The following is a 14,392-nucleotide window of genomic DNA, read 5'->3' as shown; positions in this document are numbered from 1 at the left end:
GTCAAAGCAATGGTGAGGCCTTTCTGGTCATTAAAACAGTCCCTAATCTAGAGGCTGAGGATCATATGAAGGGTGTAGGGGAAAATGAAGAGCATGAGCAAGGGTCTATCCAGATGCCTGGGGAGAAGAAGCCAGTACACTCCACAGTCACCAAAGATCCAAGATGAAGGGGACCAGGGCTGCCATGACACTCAGTTTTAAATTTCTAAAGAATATGGTGTAAAGGCATTTCCTGAGAGTATGAGTGTGTGCCATTGCATAAGGGATCATGAAGCTGTCAGTTTGCCAGTAATAAGTGTGATTGGGAAACATGAGAAATTATAGATTAAATATATATGAAATAGATGTGATAAATGGGGGTTCACCAGTTCTGCTGTTGAGCTGACAAAGAATACTTTGAGCTATAGTCACGTAGTTATATATTGAATAAGGTAGACCTAGAATTATATGTATTTGTGACATATATAATGAAACTTAGTAATGTTTCTTAATGTTGTAATACACCCTTTCCATAATAAGATGCACAAAATCAAAAGTGCACATTTAATGAAAAACTTAATAGTCAGAATTCAGTTTTTCAAGGGAGTTGGTGATGATTTGTATAAGTTGATAAAATATTCACTGACATTAATCAACAAATATATGGGCTGAATAAACAACATAAAAATCAGTGCAGTGCCGAAAAAGTGTCAGCCAGTACTTTAAATGTTAGTAATTACTTTTAGACAGTCATAACAATAATTTGACATGGCATGCTACAGAAGCTATATTTAAATAGCATTCTGTCTGCATGATTTTTGGTGTATATCAAGTGACTTTCTACAAATTAGTTTTATTCATTTTCTATTTGTTTTTTGTGTGCATGGATGTACAGAAATTGATTCAATAATTGTGCACTTATTAACAAAAGAACTTGCAAAGTTTTATATCTGCATCATCAGGTGCTTCCAATAAAAAATCAGATAATTATTTCAAAGAATAATTAAATTTTTCCCATTCCAAATCATAGAATTAAAGCTTTCCTTTTACTGTATCATTCTACTGAAGGTAAAACATTTGACATTATTGTGTATGCCATTAAAATTCAATTAAAGATTTAACATTAGTATAAATTATATGTGTTTGCAGTGATCATATAAATACATATATGGCAGAGCATGGCATTAGAGTAAAAAATCATGTTCTTACTAAATTGGAAAACTTGCAGTTGGTTTTGGTGAGCCCATAATTCATAATTTTTGCCAAACAAGTTATAATAGTCTACCAGTCAAAAACAACTCTACTTGTCAAAAGTCATAAATACTGTTATATAAATATTCAGACTAAATATGATTTTGGTAAGCATAGTTGTTTGAAAAATATGGAGCAACTGGCACTCATACATTGTTTGTGAACTATAAAATGATCCAACCTCTTTGTAAAAATTTGTTTGTAGTTTCTAACAATGTTAAACAAATGCCTGCCCTATGACCCAGCAATTCCATTCTGAGTGTATATCTAAGAGAAATGAGGGAGTGTGATATATTACCCAAAAGGCTTTCCAAATAACAACTTTATTCATAAGAGCTGAAACTGCAAACAACCTAAGTGTCTATCAGCAAAAGAGTGGGTAGAAATAAAAATGTGGTACATCAGACATAGAAATTCCTCTCTGCAATTAAAAAAATGGTGAGTGAATGATAGAAGTAACAATATGGGTAAATATCATAGACATAATCCTGAGTGAACGGAGCCAAACATAAAAGAGTACATAAATATAGACATGAAAGAGTATGATTCCATTATTATGAAGCTCAGGAACAGAAAGCAGTAATCTCTGGTGATACAAATAAGTCAGAATAGTGTCAAACTCTGGTTTGAAAGGGAGATTGACTAGACAGAGGCAAAGAGAATGATGGGAATATTCTGTATCTTGATGTGGAGGAGGGTACATATGGTGTATACATATGTCCATATTGAGCTGTACAATTAATATTTGCACATTTCCTGTATGCAAATTACCCTTTATCAAAAGAAAATACTAAGTGCCCAATGAATATTAGTTATATTAAAATGCATACATATTATATGATAAAAATGACACTTGTTCTACTAGGAAGTAATGTATTTTCAAAATAATGTTAGTGACAGTATTAAAGACAGGCGGCTAAGAAACTTATTAAAATACATAAATATATTACAAGGGATAAGTATTCTCCTTGCGTTATTTTGTGATAGAAAATAAAAATAGGTCTTAAAATTTTACTTTAATGTGCATGGATGCATGCAATTTTTATTTTAAAATAGTTTTTGGATATAACTTATTATAAAACCACTATATCAAATATTTTAATAAATATTTCAAAATATTATAATTGTTTCAGTCGTCCCCTTTACCATCTAAAGTGTCCTGATATGGATAAAAAATAACATTCAAAAATAGGGTGACTGTATAGGCACTTGAAAATGCTAGACTTGATGAGACAGTCGTTACTACATATATTTTACTTGTGAGAAAAGCTAGCCTCAAAAGATAAATAACTTGCCAAAAGCTGCTCAGAATTTGGTGTTAATTGTGATAGAGGTGGCGGGAAGAATTGACTCTAAAATCTTTCCACTAACCTGTGATCACTCTGTGTCCTTTAAACTGAATGATTGCTTGGTTGATTAATGTACTTAACAGGATGCAATTGTTTAGTGACTACAGTATACAATTCTCTGCCCTTGGCTGCTGAGTTAGGAAGGTGCCCAAATAGAATTATTTCCTAGGAGAAGCTCACAGTCTAATGAAAAGAGAATGAATTACAGTGTAAGGTGAGAGTTTTGTGGTTGGAGCATGGACAAAGAGTATGGGTCCACGTAGACAGGTTGTCTAATCTTTCTAGCAAGTAAGATTTGGGAGAGTAGTGATTAAGTAATTTTTTTCCACATTATTACTTTTTTACTGTAAAATGTAACATAGAAATTGAAGACTTCATGGAATATATATATACTTAAAAGAAAAATTATAGAGAAAATACCTCCCTAAATACTACCCAAGTTAAAAATACTTAGAAGAGGCTCAAAAGTCTCTAGAATCCCAACTCTTATAATGACTCTTGTAAAAAATCATTTTATTTTAAAAATAGTTTAATATCTATGTATACATCACTAAAAAATATGGGTTTCCTTTGCCTGTTTTTAAACATTTCATAGGTGGACTCATACAGTAATATAAAGGACAACTTTTGCTACACATTGTCATGAATTTGGGGATAGGCCTGTGGAAATAGCAGCCAATTTCGCTTTGCATGCCTGGAACAATCTGGAGAGCAACAAAGGAATTTCTTCTCACCACCTTCTGTTGAAGGTTGAGATGAGGGAAACACAATATTACCATGAAGTATCACTATTAACAACCATGAGGGTTTGTTGGGACTCTACCAGCCCTGAGAAGAGACAGCATGTGATATAGATAATATGCAGTTGTGTATTAGGGAGAAATTCACCAGTTTAACTCCCAAAGGATTGACTTTTTTAAACTAGGTGCAGTGACTTTAATAACAATAAACAAAATGTTTAACAGTAATGCACCAAGCATTTTTTGAGGGCTTTACATTTCATAACTATGTAAACCAGTATGTAACTTCAGATGAAATGAGAATGTTTTCAGTCCTTGGTCTTTGCATAGTTTTTCAGCAGGGAGGAGCAAACTGAACATCTTTTCTCTCTTTTTTTTAATACATCTTTATTGGAGTATAATTGCTTCACAATGCTATGCTAGTTTCTGTTGTACAACAAAGTGAATCAGCCATATGCATACATATATCCCCATATCCCCTCCCTCTTGAGCCTCCCTTCCACCCTCCCTATCCCACCCCCTAAGTGGTCACAAAGCACTGAGATGATCTCCCTGTGCTATGCTGCTGCTTCTCACTAGCTACCTATTTTACATTTGGTAGTGTATATGTGTCGATGCCACTCTCGCTTCGCCCTAGCTTCCCCCTCCCCTGTCCATGTCCTCAAGTGCATTCTCTACATCTACAGCTTTATTCCTGCCCTGTCACTAGGTTCATCAGTACCATTTTTTTTTTAGATTCAATATATATTCATTAACCTATGGTATTTATTTTTCTCTTTCTGACTTACTTCACTCTGTATGACAGACTCTAGATCCATCCACCTCACTACAAATAACTCAATTTAGTTTCTTTTTATGGCTGAGTAATATTCCATTGTATATATGTGCCATATCTTCTTTATCCATTCATCTGTTGATGGACATTTAGGTTGCTTCCATATCTGGGCTATTGTAAATAGAGCTGCAATGAACACTGTGGTACATGGATCCTTTTGAATTATGGTTTTCTCAGGCTATATGCCCAGTAGTATGATTGATGGGTCGTATGGTAGTTCTATTTTTAGTGTTTTAAGGAATCTCCTTACTGTTCTCCATAGTGGTTGTATCAATTTACATTCCCACCAACAGTGCAAGAGGGTTCCCTTTTCTCCACACCCTTTCCAGCATTTATTGTTTGTAGATTTTTTGATGATGGCCATTCTGACCAGTGTGAGGTGATACCTCATTGTAGTCTTGATATGTATTTCTCTAATAATTAGAGATGTTGAGCATCTTTTCATGTCTTCTTTGGAGAAATATCTATTTAGGTCTTCTGCCCATTTTTTAATTGGGTTGGGTTTTTTTTTGATATTGAGCTCCATCAGCTCTTTGTATATTTTGGAGATTAATCCCTTGCCAGTTTTTTCATTTGCAAATATTTTCTCCCATTCTAAGGGTTGTCTTTTTGTCTTATTTATGATTTCCTTTGCTGTGCAAAAGCTTTTAAGTTTAATTAGGTCCCATTTGTTATCTTTGTTTTTATTTTCATTACTCTAGGAGGTGGGTCAAAAAAGATCTTGCTGTGGTTTATGTCAAAGAGTATTTTTCCTATGTTTTCCTCTAAGGGTTTTATAGTGTCTGGTCTTACATTTAGGTATTTAATTCATTTGGAGTTTACTTTTGTGTATGTGTTAGGGAGTGTTCTAATTTCATTCTTTTACATGTAGCTGTCCAGTTGTCCCAGCACCACTTATTGCAGGGGCTGTCTTTTCTCCATTATATGTTCTTGCCTCCTTTGTCATAAATTGGGTGACTATATGTGCGTGGGTTTACCTCTGGGCTTTCTATCCTGTACCATTGATCTATATTTCTGTTTTTGTGCCAGTACCATACTGTATTCAATACTGTAGCTTTGTAGTATAGTTTGAATTTGGTGAACCTGATTCCTCCAGCTTCGTTTTCTGTCTCAAGCTTGCTTTGGCTATTTGAGGTCTTTTGTGTTTTCATACAAATTGTAAAAAATTTTGTTCATATCTGTGATGAATGCCATTGGTAGTTTGATAGGGATTGCATTGAATCTGTAGATTGCTTTGGGTAGTATAGTCGTTTTTACAATATTGATTCTTCCAATCCAAGAACATGGTATATTTCTCCATCTGTTTATGTCATCTTTGATTTCTTTCATCAGTGTTTTATAGTTTTTTGAGTACAAGTCTTTCGCCTCCTTAGGTAGGTTTTTTCCTCAGTATTTTATTCTTTTTGTTGCACTGGTAAATGGGATTGTTTCCTTAATTTCTCTTTCTGATTTTTCATTGTTAGTGTATAGGCATGCCAGAGAGGAAGAGCAAACTGAACATATTTTCTCTTTTTGTAGTGGGCAGCAGACGCTTTGTCAGCTTTTAAAAATCTGAAGGTGTAGGATGTTAGCCCATGGGAGCTCACTGAAGAAATGCAGATAGGGAGGTAGTCAGCAAGGCCAAACCAAATCAGAACAGAGTTAATGCCTTCAATGTGTACATCCAAAGTTCTCCATTAGATTTTCATAAGTTAAGAACACACACACACACACACCTGACTCACCAGCTCCAAGACTATAGTTGACTTTTGATTGGCTTTGTTAGAATTCACAAAACTACCTCACTCAGACTTTAGAAGAGTATCCATCAACAGATATCCTGTTTTTCTAAAAACGTTGCAGAATCTTATGGTATAAATTTTAATTTTAAAATGCCATTATTAAAATTTCTCTGGAGGCCTGGAAAGACCCTAACTACAGTAGACAGATTGCCATATGTGTTAAAACATCTTTGCTAGAAATTAGGTATGTGTGAATCTAAAAGACAAGAGAAAGTATAATCAGCCCGTGAAGAAATGTTATGCATAATAACTAAGACAATAATGAATAATGTATGTATATGATGTTATTTAAATAATTACTTGCATTTGAGTTTCCCATATGTACCTCGTTCACAAGGGAAAGATAATATGCTGTAAAAGCCATAAGCTTAACATAAAATAAAGTGTTGTTATACAAATAATTTTTTCTTTTGAAGACTCATTTTAGTCAGTGATGAAACATAATATGAAACTACTCTGAAGACATGAGGGATTCTTGATATCTTCAACAAAAATGGGATATCCTGAACATTGAACCTTAAAAACCTTGTTTCTTTTTGGTTTCTTCTTTCATTTAAATGTTATGCACACTACTTGGACACCTAAATGCGGTAGAAGTTCCATTCTCTTGAGAACATAATGTTCCTGTTACAAAGCTGGCTCCCTTTGGACCTTGAATTTGCCTGTGAAATCCCAACAGCCATTTTCATTTGTTTTTCACTGTGATCTAGCTGAACATAATTGTATCCCATAGTGGGTGAACTGAAAATTCGTATACAATGCTTCAGAACAAAACTGTGGATCAAAACTAAAATTTGAAAATATAACTTGAAATTAGTTTTCTGGAATACTTGCTTTCTTTTAGGTCTGAGAGCCTTGTCAGAATTTGGGAGCTCCCCTTTCTCTATCGCCTGTCTTCATGTGCTTATTGTTTAATCAGCTGATTGGTAAACATCAGTGCTTATGTGAATTTGTAAGTTCTGGCAAAATATATTCTTTTGAAACTTCAAAGTCTTACCATTACTGTCAACATAATGCATTTGTTCCTTGATTGCTTATTTCTAACTCCTCAGCTTCACCCCAACCCAACACACACGTTTTGTAATTGTCACCATATACACTCAATCCTATCATATGTGTTCATTTATCATTTGAATGATAAGTACAGTCCTTGAAATCATCCTGTTAGCATAAGGCAGTAACAAAATTATAAAACTTATAGAACATCTGCAGAGCAAAATTTTCTCTCTATTTTATCATTTAAATCTTAAACTATGGATAACTGGCAATTTATATTGTGCTTTTCTCTACCATGTTTTTCCTTCTCTTCCTACTATTATTTATTATTAGAAGTGCTTTGCTAAAGAATAGAGAATTATATGAGGGTATTACCCCAGTAGTATATGGACAACAAATTACATCCTGCCTTGAGAACTACCTAAATGGTGAGGGAAAATGCTGTGAATTTGAGAAGCAGGAGTCATAACATTGGTTTGAATCCTGGTTCCACCATTTACCAGTGCCCACCTCATATGTCTTAAGGGTAAAATGAAATACTGAACTCCAACCCATCATAGCAAGTACTCTAAATTTTTGTGTATTTATCACCCCAAGCTCTTTATTAACCTAAGCATGGAGTCAAGCCAGCTTTTAATAGAAAGAGCTGCAATTTAAAATTTACATTTGAATTCCTTTAGTAAAGATGAATAAAATGGAGTCCAAGTGAACAATACAACAAAAGCAAAACAACAAAGCAAAACCAAAGAGACTGCCTGTCTCTTTCCCTCAGGTAATGTATTCATTATTGACACAAATGCAAATCATCTCATTATTACTTTTAGAAACATACATCTAAACATTTTGTTTCTGTATTGAGCAAGGTTCATAAATAAAAAGTTGCTGGTTAATAGATCTCAATATGTATGACAAGAGATTGTCACATTATGTGAACAAGCCTTAACTCTGTGATATAACCATTGTACTAGCATCGCTGCTTGATACCTTTTTACTGAGGAGGTCAATTCCTAGGAGAAAAATAACCTCTTACATTTACTGCTCAAGATTGGAGTTGGAAAAAGAATTTCAAGTGAAATGTATAGAGAAAGAAAACAAGTAGGTAAATATTATCTTTGCTTGTTAATACATGGGAAAACAAGATGAATATCAAAGTGATATGTTTGATGTCTTTCTATGTTTTCTTCACCAAGCCTCATTTTGGAAAGAACTAAACCCTAATTGGAAAATGACTGAAAATAATACATTAAAGATTTTTAAATTGTTAATGATATAAAATAATAGTAAATGATTAAATAGAGGCAAGGTGGGATTAAACAGAAGAAAAATGTCATGAAGTCAGGGGTGAGGCATTATGGTTACTGGTGCCATCCAAAAAATAGTTTTGGTTCTTCCACAGGGCACCTAATAGGATTGTACTTTCATACCTTCCTGAAGTTAAGTATGGGCAGATGAATTAATTTGGTCAATGAAATGTGAGAACAACTGACATTTATTATTTCTAAGAGAAAGCTGTAAAAGCCACCAAGTATTTCTCTACTCTTTCTTTCCCTCTGTCATGGTGACCAGCAACATTGTGATACTGAATGCCTTATCACTCTATTGCCAAAATGATGTCCTGCTATAAATGTAGCAGGAGTGGAAAATTAAGTTTGGCTGCTTTAAATCACTGTGAGTTGGGATTGCCTGTTACCATAGCAAAATCTAGCCTAACTTGACTAATACGTAAGGTTGTTTACAAAATGGCTGATGTGAAATCCTCAATGACTTAATAGGGGTGGTTAAAACACATTGTCTCTGTGTTTTCTACCCCACTTATCACCAGCAATTGGGTACTTGTGGCTGTATAAGTGATAAGTGGTCCAGTTCCACAATCCTGTCATTAGAATCTGCTTCTTAGAACCACTTCTGGTAATAAGTGGTAGGCTCAGTTCCCCTATAAGCTGGCCATGAGGTAAGAGTTTGAGTGAAAACAGTTCATTTTGTAGTTTGTCCCAGAAGGCAGCTAGATAGGGTTGAGGAAGTGTGACAGTTTAGGGTTGAAATCCAATACAGGGTACATTATTGAGCAGGTTACCACGGTGAGCATTAAAGCATCCATTGATCTGGGCCTTTCTGTTGAAAATGTACTGAATGCAGTTCAAAATTGTTCCATCTGAGTGTTATGGAAGCTGGGATATTCATCTGTCAATTTCTTACTGTAATTGATTTACAAGGAGTTCACTCCTTGACATCCTGGCCTACTCTATGTGAAGGCCAGAAAAGATCAGTTGTCAGAAAAAGCCCTCAGTCACAGGTTCTGTAGACAGTAGGCAGATGAAGACTTAGAGTATAGACTGCTTGGATATTGGAATTGGGCAGTGCACCAAAGTTAGTATATACTTTCAATAATATTTGTTTACCCCTAATATTGAGTTATCTCTAACTAAACTGACACTCTTTGAAAAAATGTGTTGTAACTATGGCTTTAAGATTTTGGTCTCTGTGTTTATGTGTGATTGGAAGATGTCATAATTCCTCAGCCCTACATTCAAAGCACCTCACAATCTGGGCTCAATCTGTCAACCCCAAATTTTCTTCTGTTATTTTGTATATATGTATTTTAGGTTCTAAATAACTAGTTATTTTTACCAAACCAGTTTCTCTATGGCTATCATTGTCATAATTACTCTCAGTGAATAAAATGACCTGCCTGAATTTATCAGTCTACCTAAAGTCCATTGATTTTAAGTCTTCCTTAAGTCATACTTTCTACACCATGAATATTCGGACCCATGGTTGACCTCTTTTATGTTCTGAAATTTGAATGATTGTTTTATGTATAGCACACTTGGGCACAACCTCTACAGACACTTCTTGTTACACAAAATTTAAGAATCTTTGTACCATGCCTTGTGCATGTTATTTAATACTAGTATAAGAATTGTTATTGATTTGTCTTTCAAGGAAGCTTTATGTCACCTCTTCTGTCAAACTTTCTTAATCCTATCCATCAACCTAATTTCATTTCCCCAAAGGAGAGTTACATCTTCTTCTGTGCCCATATCACACTTTATATGTGCTTTTACTATAGTGATTCTCAATGTATTTTGCTGTTTATCTGTCTCATCATTGGACCATGAGTCACTGAATAGCAGTAAGAAGGCTTTCTTTATCTTCCACGTCCAGGTACAATCTCCAGAATATAGACACTAACAGGTTTATTGAATACAGTTCTTAAATTGTTGATGCCAGTCTTAGTTTCCTCAATCTTAGAAGAAGCTAGAAGTATCCAACATGAATTCTCCTCCACTACCTTCCCTCTATCTTAAAACACTCATGCCATAATCTTTTTATTCTTACTGTTCAAGCATTAAGGAAGAAGAATTCAAATGATTCCAAGGGAAAATCTTTTACTGTAGAATCTGTTGCTTTCTGGCAACTCTAGATTTTTACCACATCAGGAATATAGTGTATTTTATACATACAACATTTTTTATTTCCTTCCAATGGATTCTTTTATATTCTTCTCTCCTCTAAACATTATAAATATAATTATCTTTCATACACACACATAAATTTTATAAACCACGGGCCTTGCTTTCCTTCCAAAGTTCTTTCCAATCTTTTTATTTGTCTTTGAATGATCTAAAATTATTGATTGCATTTTCTATATTCTCTCCATGTTCCCAATTCTCATTAAATTGTATCTATTAAACTGAATTTTTAATTTCACATAATTTTAAATAATTTAGATATAAAGTTAATCAGCCACACTAGACATATTTTAAATGCTCAATAACTACATGTGGCTAACAGCTACTATATTGGACTGTATAGATATAGAAAATTTCCATCATCACAGAAAATTCTATTAGAGAGTGCTATGTAAGACCAGTTTTCAAATGAGATTCCATGAATAAAAGTTTGCTTTTTTATGTGAAATATGCATTTATTATTGAATATAGAATCCACTGCTCCAGAATCAGTAGTTCTCCTGACACATGTTTTTGATGAATATGAAAACAAAATACTCATATTACATCAAATTTATTTTGACAATAAAAAATATTTGTATCTGTATGTATTTCTGTATGTGAAAGCACATTACTGAAAACCCCACCATCTAAAATTTATTTTTAAACACATATTTTGAAATCCGGACTTCCCAAATTTAGATTTTAACACTAAAAAGGGACAATTGTAGAAGACAAGATTGAAATAATTAAATTCAATAAAAAAATACATGCATACTGGAAGGCAAACTTAAGCAATAGAATTGTTTCCCAGAATGTTTCTAGAATTCTTGATTATTTGAAAAAAAAATCTAATGTTCTACATAAAGAACAGGACATAATTTCTCCTGCCAGATGATATAGCTGTAGTAATGTTTTTAAATAAAAGAAGGCTTTATATTTCTTTTTTTTTTTTTTTTTTTTTTTTTTTTTTTTTTTTTTGGTATACGGGCCTCTCACTGTTGTGGCCTCTCCCGTTGCGGAGCACAGGCTCCGGACGCGCAGGCTCAGCGGCCATGGCTCACGGGCCCAGCCGCTCCGCGGTATGTGGGATCTTCCCGGACTGGGGCACGAACCCGTGTCCCCTGCATCGACAGGCAGACTCCCAACCACTGCACCACCAGGGAAGCCCAAGGCTTTATATTTCTTGAAGGTGAATTATATTATTGGAAATTTCAGTCATTTGAAAAATCTAAATGTTATAATAAATGATGCACATTCTTCAATTAAGTTTGACAATGCACAAGACACATGTATAATTGATGTTCATTTGGATTAAAACAAAAATGTAAATATCAAGCCTTAGTATACTGGGTATTCAGTTTTCTTGGGCATTAAGTTCAAGTAAATTCCATTACTTTTTAATGTCCTTTCACAAAACATTGCTTTATGCAATATTGTCAGATCATATTCCTGGGTCTGCAAAAGCCAGTACTACTAGTACTATCTAGCTACTACACAGGTCACATAGATACCAAAATATTTGCTAATATTAGCAGTCAAGTAAGTGAATAATTTGCTCTGCTGAACCCAAATTGATATAATAATATATTAATAATTAATATTCGTCATCTACTTATTTAAAATGTACTACTTATAAAGTAGAAATGTTAAATGGGATTTTGGTGGGATAAGAATGAGAAGAAAGTGGAGCCTTTTTTACAGAGGGTAAAAAAAGAAAAAAAATACAACTGTAGTTGGAAGAAGGATCTCAAACTAATGAATTTCTTGAGAAAACCTTGTTTTTTTTTAAATTCCTTATGCTACAGATGATTTACTTTTACAAAGGAACTTTAAATTCTAGAATAGGCTGTTTCATTCCCCAGACCTTCACAATTCCACCTCATGTTTTTGTGTGTAAACTTTTTTTCACTGAAAATAGAAGAGATCAACTCAAGCTAGATTAAACAAACATACCAACAAAGAAATATGGTTTAAGGATGCAGAGTTTTTGTTTGTAGTTTTTAAATGGAACTCAAGTACAGAAGTGCAGCTGGGCATAATTGCCAGGAAGTAGAACCAGGAACAGGAACAAAAAACCCACATGGTATATAAAATATACACCCTATGACTTTCCTCTATTCTTCTATCTCTTGCATTACTGCTTAATTTTCTCTCTGCAGATGAGTTTTCTCTATTTCTTGGTTCACAGGGCAGAAAATGGCTGCCCCCAAAGACAAGCTTTCATATCTTCACCATTCAAACAACAACCCCATTATATACTCCACTTGAACTTACTGGTTATCTAATCTCCCATTAGTGAGTTACCAACCCATCTCTCAGGACAGGAGACATCCTTGCAGGAGGTTTGGACTAATTACCCAAAATGTGATATAGTTTCCTATTAAAATGGCTTAACTTCATATACTAGACAGCCCCAAATCATTTATATGATGGAGAGGCTATAACTTCATAATATCAATAGAGGAATGGCTACGAGCATGTGACAGGAGCATTTAAATGCCTAATATTTTGGTCTGTAAGCATCTAATACAGGTAAATATGGGCCAGGGCATATAAACTATTTAGTTCTGTACCAATTCTGAGACACACTTCTCATTTGTTTGTGCAATCACCTGTGAAACTTGCCAAAAGATATCTGAGTAGAGAAGAAAGCTAATATGTTAAAGAAGAGACTGAACTAATTCAATATATAAATTCTGCTAAAGATTTTTCAGAATTTTTTCTTCCAGTGTTCAGTCTTACTTTATTCATCCTAACATATTGGCTTGAGTTATATTTTGCTTTCACTGTTTTTCCTTTATGTAAATGGAAAACCGCTGAATTTATCTGAATTCCACATTTTTAGGTCAATATGCAACAGCACATGCACACCATACCAGGCTTCATTGGAGAACAGATCACATCTCCTACTTGCTCATTAGCTTTTGGTGCAACCTATATTGAAACTGGGCAAAGATTTCTATTCCAAGCTATTTCTAATTAAAATATATATTTCTTCAGCCCTTCTGTCTATTTAAATGTAACTTCTAACCTTTTACTACCTGAATCTGGAGAACAGGTCATAAAACATTAAATATGATAAAGTTGGGAAATGTAACACACAATAAATGCATGAAGGTAGAAACTCAAAATGTGTGGACATAGAGATTTTATTTCCTTATGTAAGGTTTAAATGAAGAGTCTGCTATATAACTCTTTACTTTCAAAGTAGACTATTATTTTTAAGCAAGAAGAAAGGAATGCTTGATTATTAAGAAATCATTATATTTTAAGAATAATTCAAAAGAACCAAAGTAAAGGCTATATACACATATGCTTGAAACTCCATTTCTTCCCGAAATCACAATGCAAGTGTCATAAATATTTTCACAAATTATACAGTGTTTGTTATTTGTGTTTAAATAATTTACCTTGAAGGGTAACATAAGCTGATCAAATTAATTGTGTGCACAAATAGTAAAGCTTTCTGAACAATATGCAATGTCTTATATAAACTTATCTTGTAAGGGTGAATTTTGTATAGTATTTTATGCTTTATTATATGCATTAAAACACTTTTTCAGTTTTATCTCACATAAATCCAATGTTTTATCTTCTATTCGTAAATGAGGGACCTGTGACTAGCAGAGCTAAAAATGACTTAAAAAAACTACACAGACAGTGAGAACATCTCCAGACACCAAACTTTTTTAACTCGATTAAACAGTGCCAGGATGTTTTAAATGACAAAGAAAACACTACATTATTATCACTGTATTCATATCTGAAAGAACTTTAACATCAACTGAAGTCTTTTACAATGTTTTCATAAAACTTGTAGTGTTTCTAGTGATAGTGGTAGTGATGTGGAAACACTAACTTCTAGTATACTAGAAAAACCATGCACGATCATGTACCACGTAAAATTCATGCTGGAACATGCAGAAAACTGGGAAAAAAAAAAAAAAAAGAACAAAAACCCAAGAAACAAAAAAGCCCGAAACCCTAAAACAAACAAAACAAATGT

The sequence above is a fragment of the Mesoplodon densirostris genome, chromosome 1 (assembly GCF_025265405.1).
Source record: "Mesoplodon densirostris isolate mMesDen1 chromosome 1, mMesDen1 primary haplotype, whole genome shotgun sequence".
NCBI lineage: Eukaryota > Metazoa > Chordata > Mammalia > Artiodactyla > Ziphiidae > Mesoplodon > Mesoplodon densirostris.
Note: the sequence above shows the minus strand (reverse complement) of the source record.